At 41.2% G+C, this 15,369-nt stretch overlaps 1 protein-coding gene across 3 annotated transcripts in view; it reads left to right on the top strand.

The window, feature by feature from the left end:
• The first annotated feature begins 16 nt into the window (after positions 1 to 16).
• Positions 17 to 15,369, top strand: part of Znf609 (zinc finger protein 609) — a 155,286-nt gene continuing 139,933 nt past the window's right edge. For all 3 annotated transcript variants that reach the window (XM_005347754.3, XM_013346576.2, XM_026778904.1), the window contains exon 1: positions 17 to 95. The gene's annotated coding sequence lies outside the window, so the exon portion shown is untranslated. The remainder of the gene's footprint in view (positions 96 to 15,369) is intronic.

Below are 15,369 nucleotides of genomic sequence, written 5' to 3' on the forward strand. Positions count from 1 at the left end.
GGCCCGGATGGCGGCCCGGGACGCGTAGCAGTGGCGGCTCTGCGGCCCGGGGCCCCGGGCGGGCGGAGGTGGCGGCTCCCGGGACCGGCCGCGCGGTGAGTGCTAAGCTTTGTGTGGAGCTGGGGCCGGGAGGGGGGAGGCGACGCTGAGGAAGGCCCGGCGCCGAGGGGCGCAGAGGGCGCCCGGGCAGAGGCGCCGGGCGGAGGAAGTGGGGGTTGGGGGGGTCGGGGCGGAGCGAGGAGGTGTGTGCGGGAGGAAGCGGGGTCGTTGCGTGGGTGGGGGAGGGGGCCTGAGGTGAAGTTCAAAGCGTGGCCGGGGCGGTTCGGGCTGAGGGTGACGGTGCCCGGCATAGCCTCTGGTCTGGCCAGGTGGTAGGGGCAGGCCAGAGAGTTTTCTGAGGCTCTGCTGAGGGGGGCCTGGGGCGACTGGGGCTCGTCAGGGACTCAGGAGCGTGGGGTGCACAGGGTTGAAAGCAGGACGTGTGCGCGGCCCGGGAAGGAGAGCAAGGTGGCTGGGAGCGTGCAGTCAGTAGGTTGTGGGTGTGTGCCCCTTCCCAGCCTTAGGTCACATTTACTCCTGTTCTTTGCTTCAAGATGGTGGGATCTCTGGGCCTGGACTTTAAACTGCCCTCCCTGTGCCCCCGGAGGGTTTGAGACCCTGTCCTGTTTGGAAAACCCATGCTGCCCTCTTTCCCTTTATGTGTAATTACGGTTGGATCATCTCTGTGCTTTGCTCAGATTCTCCTTCCTCCCTCTGGGGTTGAGGAGGAGGAGACACATCTGACCAATTAATGTGTGTTTGTGAAACAGGCAGCGGCAAACAGTCATTTCAGCTTCTAGGAATTAGGCTCACACAGGGTGGAGAGAGCAGAGCCCTTCAGGGGGAATATTTCTGAACAAATCACAGATGATTAAATTCTCTCAGAAACCGCTTCCTACCTAAATGAGAGTGGGAAAGATGGGGGGAAAGCCTGTTTCCAGCCATGTGTCCAGAGCCCCAGGGGTTGAGGAGAGTCCCTAAGCCCCCACAGGCCTCTTTTTTCTGTATTAGGCTTTGCTCTGCAGCCCTGAGTTAATTTCACCCCTGCTGCTTTGTCTTGGGGGAGGGAGTGCTGGTTTAGGCTGTTGTGAGATGACTGCGCTGCCACACAATAGTCGTGTCATTTTATCGGGAGTGCTACCCCAGGGCTGAGAACTGTTGCAGCGGAGATAAACCGGTGCCTCTCACCCGCCTATTGTGTACACAGTGAAGGTCATAGGTTCAAGTCTTGTCTGAGAGCTTTGGATATGCTCCATCTCCCAGGCTCCTCAGTGCCATTTTCTTCCTTTTCCAGACTGGGGCTTGCCATTGGAGGAGGCCAGACAGAAAGGCTCTTCTTTTTGAGTGAGGAACAATACAGAGCTCACTGGCACACATTTTTCAAAAGAATAGAGGATGCCAGCCATGTTGTGCCTGCCTCGTTGGCTAGCCTGTAACTAAGTTGTGGAGGAATAGCATCTGGGATACGCCACCCTCCTGCTTTGTGGCAGACCTTTAAGGAAAAAGACTGCAAGGAGAAGGTTCTATACTTACATAAAACAGCATTTAAATTTTTCTGTATGGAAATGGGACACTCATGCAGCGACTTTTGTTTGTTCTCTTAGAAAAACCACTAAATATCAGTATAGGAGTAAGATTGGAAGTCAAGGACCAAGTACCCCCCAGTGCAAAATCCTTCTGCCTCAGCCTTCTTATTACAGTCATGCACCTATGCCCTGCTTCCAAATACCTTTTTAAATGCTGACTTACTGGTCGATAATTACATAGCAAAAACCCACCCAATTTGCCTAAGACAGACTTTGAAAACAACACTTTCCCTTTATAATTCAATTCTTAATGAAAAAAGATGAATCAGGTATTGTGTTGTGGAGAGAAATTTACCACAGAGAGGTAAATTAAAAATATTTAGATCTAGGGGCATTAGAAAAGGGTGGAAAGAAACTTCTCCAGAAGAATCATATCTTTGATTGTGTCATAAGTCTCCAAGCAGTATTCTGGTACAATATGTGTGTGTGTGTGTGTGTGTGTGTGTGTGTGTGTGTAACAATTGGAGGAGGTATACACACACACACACACATCATTATTTGTGGCTATGAAAGAGGTTTTCATGAAAGACCTTAAAGAAAACTTTTAAAATATTAGAAATAAGATTCTTTGTAAGGCGGGTTGTATTCAATATGCAGTATACACAGTAGCTACCCAACCTTTTCCATAGTTTATCATTGAGTAAGGGACTTTAGCCTTTGGTTTTGGTAAAGGTCTTTCAAAGATTGTAAATGCTAAGTGTGGTCTCTCCCCTCATCCCTTTATTTAATAATGATGACCTCACTTAGATGTTGGGACTTTTATAGGAGAGAACAGGTTGTTTTGACACTTTTTTTTAAATTTATTTTTGGGTTTTTTTTTTTTTTTTTTTTTTTTTCGAGACAGGGTTTCTCTGTGGTTTTGGAGCCTGTCCTGGAACTAGCTCTTGTAGACCACGCTGATCTCGAACTCACAGAGATCCGCCTGCCTCTGCCTCCCAAGTGCTGGGATTAAAGGCGTGTGCCACCACCGCCCGGCCCTATTTTTGGTTTTTTTGAGACAGGGTTTTTCTGTGTAGCCTTGACTGTCCTGGAACTCGCTCTGTAGACTAGGCTGACCTCCAACTCAGAGATTTACCTGCCTCTACCTCCTGTGTTGGGATTAAAGACATGTGCCACCACCTCCTGGCTCCACTTAATTTCTTTTTATAGTAGAATGGTCTTTAAGCCTTACTGAAAGTGTTGTCTGCTCTTAGGCTTTTTCTGAGTGTATGTTCCTTGGCTTCTTAGTATGTCCCAGCTTACCTGAATCTTGGGCTGTTGGTGTTGTGTTCCTGAGTGTTGTTGGGTGCAAGTGAAGGCAGTACTTCAAATTAAATTTGCCTTGATTAGATTTAGTAGTTTCAGAATTGAACTCTTGCAACTAGGAATCTTACATGAATCTTTTAAGTGTGGGCCATCCCCTTCTTAGACAGCATTTTGAATGACTATCATTTAGAGGTCTCTTACAATTCTTCCCCTCTAACCTCTTGGTAGGAAGTATTTCCTAATATGAGGTCTTCATAGCTAGACACATTAGTGCTTGTGTGTGGTTATGGAAGTATATTTTTGGCTATTGGTAGTAATATGTTGCAGTTAGCATATAGCAACTAAATGCCTGGAACAAGATAATTTATTGAGGGTGTGTCTGATTGCTCTGTTCACTGGAAGTGCCACTCCTTAATTATTTGACTCTCAGCACTTGTGCCTGAGCTCAGGCATGGAGGATACATACATACAGGGATATTTTATCTCCAGTAGTTGCCACTCTGCTTATCTTAATACGTCTTACTGCTCCAAAGACAGCTAAGCAATTCTTATTTTCATTGTGAAAAACCAGCATGGATGGGACTAATGCCAGGCACATGAAGCCACATTGAAATAAGGTAGCCTTTGGTTGTGTGGCACATTTTCTTTTCAGTAACTTAATTCTTTTGACTATTTTTTTAAAAAAAAAATTTTTCGTTTTTAAAAATGACAGAACAACAATGAAAAATGAACGGAATACAAAACCACAGTGTGTTAAATAATACTTTAATATTACTTCTCTGATAAAAGTTGACTGTGACAGGCAAAATGAAGATAGGTGATGTTGATTGGCAGGTTCCGGGTCCACTAAGTGTCAGTGAAAGAGTCTTTTCACTAGAGAACAGGTAATTCACCAAAGCACCTGCCTAGCAAGGCATGTGGCATCGGCAGCAGCTGTGCAGTTGAAGAGGGATTATTGAGCAGGTGGCTGAAGAGTCACATGCCACAGTGACAAGAAAATACTCAGTCCTGTGTGGCTTAGGCTCCACTTACATGTGTGAAACTGTACTTTGTTCCACGTTTCTTAATGCCTATTGTTGATTGTGAGTGAGATGGTGATGGGATAGAGAAAAGAGATTCTTTTCTGGCCCTATATGGCCCCATTGTACTTCTGGACGTTCTGGCTTTATGCCCCATGAAAGGGAAGGAAATGGTGGTAATTCACTGCTTCTAGGACTTGTTTATTAGAAGGAAATGGGAAACAGAAAATTCTTTGCTCTCTTGATGATGAAAAGCTTTAGCCCACTGGGAGGATCCGCAGCTGGTTTTATGCAAAGGGTATGATTGACTGTGCTGTGCTAGGTTCACCTGAAGCTCCTTACCCAAGAAATTTGCATGCTTTTATTTTACGAATGTCATTTCCTCCATGAAGTTTGCATTTTTCCAGTTTACCTTCTTTAATTTTTAGCCCCTCCCCCCAGTACCATTATAACTTTTTTCTTCATCTTTCTAACTTCACTTGTTAAAACCAAATTATCACCAGAGGGTCAAATGATATTAGGAAGCTATATCTATTAAATATTTACTTTAAAAACTATAAAATAAAAGCAATTACTGTATTTCCTATGACTTGCAGTAATACTTTATATTTTGAGGATTTCTGAAAATTTATAGATTTCCCTTTAGATTATTATTACCATCTTTCATTAATATGATTTTCCTTTTCCATGTTCATTGAAGCTATTTGTTCTCTGATCTCACTGTGAGATGGGTGTCTTGCTATGTAACCTGGACTGGCCATGAACTTGTGATCCTCTTGTTTGCTCAAGTTTCTTCAACCTCCCAAAGACGGGGATTACAGGCATACACCACCACCCTTGGCCCAGACTAAAATTGTGAACAAGTAACTTGATGTGTATTTTGTAATAATTTTCTGGTTAGGTCAAAGGCTGCATGGGCCTTCACTTATCAAGTACACATACCCAGGAATGGGTATGCCTACCAGAATTCACAGGATATTGGTCAGTAGTTAATTGAAAGGAAAGAAATTGTATTAAGTGTTTTAAAGTCCAGATGTCTTTCTCCAAGCCCAGTGGGAGAAAGAAAGCACATGTAGGCCAGAGGATAACCTCTTCTTCCATCCTGTGGAATCTTGGGATTGAATTCAGGTTGTAGACTTGGAGAGGCAAGCACTATCATGGGCTTTGTTTTGAATTGTTCATAAAACACCATGTCCTCTCCTGTCTTTCTCAGCACTTTGATTCCTTGTGTTCTTCCTCGCTCATCACTCATGTCTTTCTTTGCTCTGAAGACTTATTCAGCAGTGTAGAAACACTAATTACTGTCCTATTATAGTCACAGCCCAAATCCTCCACCTCCTTCCCTCTCACCTCGCTGTCTTCCTTCCCAGCCCCTTGCTCTAGCAGTAATAGTTGAACTGCAGTCTTGTGAGCAGCCAGATCAATGAATGAGGCACATCTAGATCCAAAAAGGCTGAGTTTTCATAATTCATTTTGCTGTTCCCCTTGGATCAGAGCCCCAGAAATAAGAAATGGCAAATACACATTAGATCTTTGGTAGGAGCACTCAGGGCAACCTTGGGCTTTTTTCTTGTTGCTGTATGTTTTGTTTTTTTCCTTTTCCTACTGTTTTATTACAGGTGAGAACTGTCTGATGCTAGGCAAGTTCTGAAACCGCATTTTTATTATGTTCTGTGGTAGTGTCTGGCTAATTTCTATTGGATTTTATATATTTATTTTGGTTTTTCAAGACAAGATTTCTCTGTAGCTTTGGGGCCTGTCCTGGAACTAGCTCTTGTAGACCAGGCTGGCCTCAGACTCACAGAGATCTGCCTGCCTCTGCCTCCTGAGTGCTGGAATTAAAGGCGTGCGCCACCACTGCCTTGTTTGATTTCAAAATAATCTTTCAGCCTCAATTATTCTTGATTGTGGGCCTCATTTGTTTTTCCTTTTGTAGTTATCTGTGTCAAAAAGATCACTCTTCAATCTTTTAGTACATCAGTGTCAAATAATGTACGTATTACTTATATATTTGTAGTACTGATGCTTGAACCAAGGTTCTCTCATATGCTAGACAATTAACCTATTGCTAAGCTATATCCACAGCAGCTTTCTAGTAGTTAATTCTCATTGTGGCCCCCTCCTAAGGAGGGTGTACAGGAGACACATTCTGGCATGTAGTAACTAATAAAGTAACTGAAAATATGTGCCAGGTTTGTATCCTTTAATTCCTGTTTAGGATCAAAAAAAAATGCTTTTTTTGGGGGGTTGGGCTTACGGGTTACTCCCTGTTCTAACAATTTTTTTTTGTGTGTGTGTATGGGTGTTTTGCCTGCATATATGTATGTGTACCACATGCATGCCTAGTGCCCAGGGAAGTCAGAAGAGGGTGTCAGGTCCTGTAGAACTGCAGTTACAGACAGTTGTTAGACTTCATGTGGGTGGTGAGGATAGAATCTGGGTCCCATGCTCCTGACCAATGAGCCATCTCTTTATCCCATCTTTCCGTTTTTTTAAAGACAGAGCCTCACACTGTATCTCAGGTTAGCCTCAAAATCAATGTGCATTCCCTGCCTCAGTCTCTCGGGTGTTGAAATGACAGACTTGAGCCACCAAGCCCAGTTTTGTCTGCCTTATAGAGATGAATTTTGTCAGTTTATTTGACTTAATTGTCTGGGACTCCAACCCGGGATAGTATGTATATAGTGCAGGTGTTGTATTACTTAGCTACAACTCAAGCCCAGGACAAATTTTATTTTTATTAAAAATTTTTTTGTTAGGTTTATTTTATTTTTATGTATATGATGACTGTTTGCCTGTTTATATGTAATGTGTATCCATTACCCACAAAGGTCAGAGAGGGCATTGGATTCCCTGGAACTGGGTTGTTGTGAACCACTATGTGGGTTATGGGAACTGAACCCTGATCCTCAGGAAGAGCAGTAAGTACTTTAACCACTAAACCATCTCTCCAGCCCCTGCTTTTATTTTTTAAAGTCCTTTTCATTGACTTGAAATTACATTTATTTATTATTTCATTTTAGCAGTTTATTGAGAGTGGTGTGTACAACAGTGCACATGGTGAATTTGTAAGAGTCATTTCTCTTCTTCTCCAGTGTGGCTCACTCACTCTATAGACCAGGCTGGCCTCTAACTCACAAAGATCCACCTACCTGGACCTCTTGAGTGCTGGGATTAAAGGCGTGTGCCACCATCGCCTGGCTATAATTAGTTTTATAGATAGGTTTTTTTTCTTTTTATAGCTTAAAAAAGATTTTATTTTATTTGGAATATGTGTATGAGTGTGGATTTGTGAGTGTGTACACACAAGTACAGTGATGATGGAGTTCAGAGGCATTGGCTCTCCTGGATCTAGAGTTACAGATGGTTGTGAGCTGTCTGACATGACTCCTGTGAATCAAACTCCTCTCAATAACAGTGTGTGTGCCTAACCATTTAGCTATCTTTCCAGCCCCCGTTTAATTCTTTTAATTACTTTTATTTATGTATTTATTTTGTGGGTGCTTATGTCATGGCAGGACAACCTACAGGAATGGATTCTCTCCACTATATAGTCAGTTTTGGCAGCAAGTACCTTTATCTGCTAAACCATCTTTCCAGTACCTGTAGGTAGTTTTAAATGTCATGTGGAATAGGGGGAATTGGATTAGCAAATGGTCAGATAGTAGGTACCACACAACCTAATCAGACCACAGCATGGAATCCAGATCCCTATAGTTAGGGTACACTGGGTGCTGGTACCACAGTGCATGTTGTTACCTGTCATTTCTTAGGAAGTTGGTTAATATTTGTAGAGAGAGATGGCTCAGTGGTTAAGAGCATTGCCTGCTCTTCCAAATGTCCTGAGTTCAATTCCCAGCAACCACATGGTAGCTCACAACCATCTGTAAAGAGGTCTGCCCTCTTCCGGCCTGCAGGCATACACACAGACAGAATATTGTATACATAATAAATAAATAAAATAAATATTTAAAAAAATATTTGTAGAGGTCGGCGGTGGTATTTGCTTTACCCTACTAAAAAGACAGCTAACAGGTTTTTGGTATGTTGTCAGCACCGTTCCTAGCAACATTTCTAGATGACACTGTGTATTCTAGTTGGGGAAATTCCATCATGTGAACTGAAGTGGACTTTAATGAATAAACCCTGTAAACTTCAGTTACAAATCCTGAAGTTTGGTGTGAAATTCAAATGTTTGGGGGCTGGAGCGATGGCTCAGTGGTTAAGAGCACTGATTGCTCATTCAAAGGACCTTAGTTCAATTGCTAGCACCCGCATGACAGCTCTGTAATGTCAAGATCTAACACCCGCACACATACATGCAGGCAAAACACCAATGCACATAAAATAAAGTAAAAAGAAAAAGAAACACAAATTAAAAAAAAAAAAAGAAATTCAAATGCTTACCCTTGTTCTAGAACGAGGTTTGTTTCTAGATCAGAGTCTTATAGAATGGTATCAGAAATAAAACTGTAGTAGAAGAGAAGCGAAACTTTGAAACCCAATGAGGTGCATAAATCTGTGAGGTATATAGGAAAAACAGTATTTTTTCTACTTTGCATCTACTTTAATATGCACGTCTAATTCAGAATTTCTGAAACTTGCATCTTTTGTTACTGTTCTTCCAATTGCTGTAACTCAGACATCCCATCTCATTTAATTACTCACTGAATATCTGTTTTCCATTTACTTCACTTTTTTTAATGTGTATTGAGTGCCCATGGAGGTCATGGGGGGTAATTAAATCCCCTGGGAATGGACTTACAGGTTATAGGGAATCAGACCCAGATTCTCTAGAAGAACAACTAGTGCTCTTTACTACTGAGCCATCTCTCCAGCCTCATTTACCTTATTTTTTCTTGCCTGACCTAGCTCAGGTTTTCATCTTTTGTATATTTGTGCAGTGATCTCATGCCAATGTTCTTTCTAGTCTAGTACATGGTGCTGCTTTATATTTTTACTTATTTGTGATAGACCAGACATGGTCCCTTCCATGTCCTACTGAGACCTGTAATGTAGTGGCGGAGATAGTCAATTAATAAATATATAATTATGAATCAAAATGTTAAATAGTGAACTAATGAATCAAATAATCAGATAATTATGAATCAAAATGCTCTAAAAGAAAATCATTTTATTCTAGAATAAGTAACACAGAAATCCACCATGGATTTTGGAGAGGGGGTTATTTTACTTTTTTAAATTTTAAGTATTTTTATTTTATATGTATGAATGTTTTACTTGCATGTATATCTGAGCACTATATGCATGCTGATGCCCACAGGTCAGAAGATGGTGTCAGATCCCCTGCAACTAGAATTTCAAATGGTTGTGAGTCGCCATGTGCTGGGAATTAAATGCAGGTCCCATGCTCTTAACCACTGAGCCATCTCTCCAGCCCTCCAGGCTTTTCTTTTCTTTCTTTCTTTTTTTTTTGAGACAAGTACTACTGTGTATCCTTGGCTGGCTGGCTGGCTGGCTGGCTGGCTGGCTGGCTGGCTGGCTGGCTGGCTGGCTGGCTGGAACTCTTTGATCAAACTCAAAGGGATTTGCCTGCCACTTCTTGCTGAGTACTGGGATTAAAGGTCTGTATAGCCTTGCATAGATTTTTCAAATGTACAATTTGGCACATTTTTTCCATGCTGAAAAAAAAAAAACTAATCCACTATCATAGGCCAATATTTAAAACTACTTGCCAGGTGGTGGTGGTGCACACCTTTAATCCCAGCACTTGGGCGGCAGAAGCAGGTGGATCTCTGTGAGTTCGAGGCCAGCCTGGTCTACAGAGTGAGTTCCAGGACAACCAGGACTATAGAGAAACCCTGTCTCAATAAACCAAAATAAGTAAATAAGCTATTTTAAATACTGTGCGTGTGTGTGTAATAATTTTAAATTATTGTGGGGGATTGTGGGTGGGTAGGACCGTGGTGGACATGCGAAGGTTAGAGGACAGCTTTGTGGAGTAGGGTCTTTTCCCTTTACATAGATCTGAAGGGTGAACCCAGTTTGCCAGACTGTGGGGCAAGCGCCTTTACCCACTAAGCTATCTTACTGGCTTCTAGACGTATTTCAGATTTTATTTGTCTTCATTAAACCTGACTTTCCTTTATCCCACATTTCAGTCTATTCATGTCCTTTTTATAGCCATCCCACTGATTTATTCTGTATGTTTTTAGTTTGTTTCTTTTCTCTTTTTCTGTTGGAATGCCTTCCTCTGCTTCTAAGTCATTCACATCCCCAGTCCATTCCTTCATTCAAACTAGTACAGTGCTTAGTCTCTTTACTGAAGCCTTTTTTACCCACATTTCTTCTCCTATCTCCAGAACTGATTTCATTTTTCCTAGGTCTCTTTAGGATTTTTTTGAGGGGGTGGTGACTAAGATCTCTATTAGAGCCTGGTGGTGGTGGTGCACGCCTTTAATCCCAGCACTCAGGAGGCAGGGGCAGGCGGATCTCTGTGTGTTCCAGGCCAGCCTGGTCTACAGAGCTAGTTCCAGGACAGGAACCAAAGCTACAGAGAAACCTTGTCTCGAAAAAACAAAAACAAACAACAACAACAACAACAACAAAAATCTCTATTAGAGTAATTTATCATATGCTGCCTTAAATTATAATTATTTGTGGTTGTAGTTTCTTCCTGCCTCATTCTAAGTTCTGTAGGACAGCAATGTCGCCTCTGTTCTTTTGTCTCCCCTAATTCATATCCCAATACGTTGAATATAACTATGCATAATTAATGTTTTCTGAACTAAATTAGACTTAGACTTTGAAGAAAGAAACTTCGTATGATTTTTTCAAGCTCCTTTTATACTAGAACATTCCATTTAACACATTTTATCCCAAAGTGAATAAACTAGAAACAAGACAGACTGTGAATGGCTTAAGAACCACTTGTGATTCAAGGGCAGGCTTTGTTACCTTACTGTCTGCAGCATTGCCCATTCCATGCATGCAACCTAACTTGGAGGAGTGTATGCAAGGTGGGCCACTCACAGGAACCAGTCTGGTTCTGCTAGAGAAATAGTATTGGATATTCTGGGTCTTGTTGACCTTTTTAAGGTTTTGTTTGTTCCTTTCTATTGAGTTCCTGCTATATGTGAAATAGTGTTATAGCTTCTTAAGATCTGTCATTGAGCTGGGCAGCAGTGGTGCATGCCTTTAATCCCAGCACTCAGGAGGCAGAGGCAGGTGGATCTCTGTAAATTAGAGACCAGCCTGGTCTACAGAGCTAGTTCCAGGACAGGCTTCAAAGCTACAGAGAAGCCCTGTCTCGAAAAACCAAAAAAACAAACAAACCAAAAAAAAAAAGATCTGTCATTGAATTAAATAGACCAAGACAAAAAACAGCCACCAATGGACTTTACCTTTGTGAGTGAAGAGGTTTTGTTCTGTAGTCCAGGCTGGCTTTGAAGCACTCCTGCCTTCCCTTCTGCACTTCTGGAATTACAGGCTTGAGGCACCAGACCCAGTAGATTGTATCTTTTAAAAGGAGATAAGAATAAACATAGTAAGTAATTATATAGTATTAAAAGGTTGAGAAATGATGTAGGGGAAACGGAACAGGGTAATGGCTGAAAATATAGAAGGGTTAGATGGATCAAGTGGGAGATTTGCTGTTTTTAATAAGACTGGTTGTAAGACTGCTAGTATGTTCCTGGATGGTTATAGACTCCTAAGATTGGTAGCTGCTTTTCTGCCCAGCAGAGAGAGAGGCAGTTGTTCCAGAGTCCAGCTGACTGAGGTTCTGTTGGCTGGCATTCCTGGAAGTTAATCACAGTGACAGTTGTACTCAGTTGTGTCTAGAAGACACTAGGGATAGGAGCAGTTCCCTGAAAGTGGGGTTTGCCCAGCTGCTGAGTAGGCCTTGGGTGTCTGAATTTACCGGTGAAGTAGGCTTCTGAGTTTTTCCTTTCTCAGGTGGAAAAGGTAAAAAAAATCTGACCTTCCTTCTTTCTAGTGAGTCTTCAGCAAATTTGAGTTAGTTTTTCAATCTTTCAAAGAACATGCATACTGATTGGCATCATATCCTGCACCTATAATCATAGCATTTGGGAGGTGGAGACAGGAGGACCATGAATTAGAGGTCTGCTTCGGCTATATCATGAGTTCTAGGCCAGCCTGAGTTACATAGGGAGCCCCTGCATCAAAAACTGGTGCACTGGTTCAGGGGGTAAAGACACCTACTGACCTGTTTTCAGTCTCCAGTACCTACACAGTGTAAAGAGAGAACCAACTGCTGCAAATTGTCCACAAACACTATGACACATGCTTGTACTCAACAAAGCCACACCTCCTAATCCTTTCAAACAGTTCCACTTCCTGGTGACTAAGCATTCAAATATATGAGCCTGTGGGGACCATTTTTATTCAAATCACCATGACAGCTGAGGTGCAAGGCAATATTAGGACTTGTCTGCTCTATTTTAATTTTGTATATCACCAGGTAATACAGTTATGGTGTACTAGACGACTTAGTTATTTTTCCAAAATAGGTTATTTATAATATGTAACATTAGGATATATTTTTGGGCTCTGGAGGTCAAATACAGGGTCAGCAAGCACTTTACCCATGAGTTGTTGATCCCAGCCCCTAATTTTTTTTTTTTTAGTCAGATCCATGCTAAGAAAAATCTGTTACTTTTAGGCAATTTGTAGACCCTGATGGTGAGTTTCTAGGTTGATTTTACGTTGCCCCCCCCCCTTTTGAGGTTATGCTCTATCTGATGCTAAAAGAAGCTACACATCTTCAGAATGCATAAGTGATAGTCCCAGGTCATCTAGAACTACATAGAAATATCTAAGTGGAGATAGAAAAACTTAAAAGCTGCAGTATTTAGTGGGGCATGATGTTACGTGTCTTTAATCCTAGCACTCAGGAGACAGAGACAGGCAGATCCCTGAGTTCAAGACCATTCTGGTGTACAGAGCATGTACCAGGACAGTCAGGATTACATAGAGAAAACGTGTCTCAAAAAAACAAACAAAAAACAAACAAGAGTTATTTGATAGGCTTAGAGGCTGTGAGGAGAGAAAAAGAATCTTGAAAAATCATAGAAAAAAACAATTGGGTACATATAGAAATTAATCAAAAGCAAAAAGACAAATTTGACATTTCTTCTATAATTAAAGGTAAAGCTTGCTGCTCGTTTATTTATTTATTTATTTACTTACTTACTTACTTAGTTTTATTGAGAGAGGTTTTCTCTGTATAGTCCTTGCTGTCCTGGAATTTGCTTTGTAGATCAAGCTGGCCGAATCAATATATGGGCCATATAATAGCAAGATCCTGTCTCAATAAGCAACAACAACAACAACAAAGAGCAGATGACTTGACTTGCTATGGTATATCTATGACAGAGAAACAGTTTGTGGGAATTGGGTCTCTTCTTCCATCATGTGTGTCCTAGGGTTCAAACTCAGGTTGTTAGGCTTGTCAGCAAGCATCTATACTCCTTGAGCCATCTTGCCAAACTGTTTTTTTCTTTGGGTTTTTAAATTTTTCTCTTTGTACCATGCTGTTTCTTTTAGAACATTACCTCTAAACATCATCTTGTTTCCCATAAGTTATTTATAGAAACTTTAAAGTAATGGCACCAATCTTGTTTAGCACTTGAATAAATACTTTTATTATTTTTAATGGGCGTGTGCATGTGTGCACTCGTGCTGTTTGTATGTGGGCTCTAGTTCCATGACATGCATGTGATCAGAGGACAACTTTTTGGAGTTAGTTTTTTTCTCCTTGTACTTTTGTCCCAGGAATTGGCTCAAGAATTTTACCCATTGAGCCATCTTGGCAACCCAATAAATGTTTTTCATAACTGAAATATCAAGGGTCTGATAGCTGGGCTGTGGTTATGCATGCTTTTAATCCCAGCACTTGGGATGCAGTGGTGTGCAAATCTGAGTTCAAGGCCAGCCTGATCAACATAGTGAGTTCTGGGACAGCCAGGACTACACAGAGAAAAAAGGAAAATAAAGAAATATTAAAGGTTTGGAGATCTGGTTCAGTTGATAAAGTGCTTGCCATGTAAACATAAAGACCATAGTTCAGAGACTTAACACCTGTGTAAAAGTTGGGCAGTAGCTGGGCGGTGGTGGCGCACGCCTTTAATCCCAGCACTCGGGAGGCAGAGGCAGGCGGATCTCCGTGAGTTCGAGACCAGCCTGGTCTACAAGAGCTAGTTCCAGGACAGGCTCCAAAACCACAGAGAAACCCTGTCTCGAAAAACCAAAAAAAAAAAAAAAAAGTTGGGCAGTAGCACACATCTGTAACCCTAGTACTGTGGGTGTGTATAGAGATAGGTGGATCCGTGTTTCAATGTAAAGTGGAGAGTAACAGAGGAAGATATTTGCATCCTCAAGCACATATGCACACATACACATAAAAGTTCAATATTCTCAATATTATAATTTTTCTGTGACATTAAGCTTTTGGGGGGATTGATATATATATGTGTGTATGTGCACAAGTACTTTGTCCTATTCCTTTGATTCAGGGTCTCTCTCTGAACCTAGAATCTAGCAAGGGTTTTCATGTAGACTGGCACGTGGGGAGCTTAAGCAATTCTATTCTGTCTCTGTGTCACTCAGTGAACAAGTCAGCTTGAGTTATAAGTGTATGGGATCATGCTTACATAGCAAACATTTCTAAATGCTGAGCCATCTTTTTTTTTTCTTTCTTTTATTAATGAGACAGGGTCTTGTGTAGTTCATGCTAATGGAAACTCACTACATAGCCAGAGATGACCTTGAACTCTCTTTTCAGCTTAAGAACTATTTTATTGGCATTTAAAAGAAAACCAGTACAGGGTAGGTAAAAATCCTGGCAGTCACTAGGAGGAAAGATAGAGAAGAGGTCTTGCCTTTTAAGTTAGACATGGAATAGAAATAGAGATAGCTTATTAACTGAAGGGAAATGTATTCCTAAGAATGGAAGTGGGTTAGTGAGCTGATGAACAAGGAAGCATGACCTTGAATTTTTAATCCTCTTGCTTCTACTTTCTTAATGTTAGAATTATAGAAATTCATCATCAAATGGTCAAGAGCTTTAAGTCCTTTGAGATTTTATTTCAGGAATACATATTTTGAGTGAGTTGAAACATTGGTGAACCTCAGTCTGCAAAAATTGAATTAAAAAACAAGCAGAAAGCCTCAAGTACTTTCTCAGGATGAGTAATTTCTAGCTAACAATTGTAACTCCCAAATGAAACTGGAAACTCTGGTAAGCAATTCCTAGAAAAATTGGGTCAATGTGCTGCCTGCCAGAGAAATACTGGGCATCATTAGGAACAGAATCAGAACTGAAAAAAAAATTCCCTCTACATAAAACTAAGGCTTTTCTAATATGTTTTACTGTCTTATTCTGGTTGCAAATTCTTCTCAGAATTACTGGCCAAAGAATGTGAAGAATAATAACAACATGGGGGGTTATTAAAGGTTTTTTATTTTATGTGTATGGATGTGTGTCTTTTTTTTTTTTT

The sequence above is a fragment of the Microtus ochrogaster genome, chromosome 5 (assembly GCF_000317375.1).
Source record: "Microtus ochrogaster isolate Prairie Vole_2 chromosome 5, MicOch1.0, whole genome shotgun sequence".
Classification (NCBI taxonomy): Eukaryota; Metazoa; Chordata; class Mammalia; order Rodentia; family Cricetidae; genus Microtus; species Microtus ochrogaster.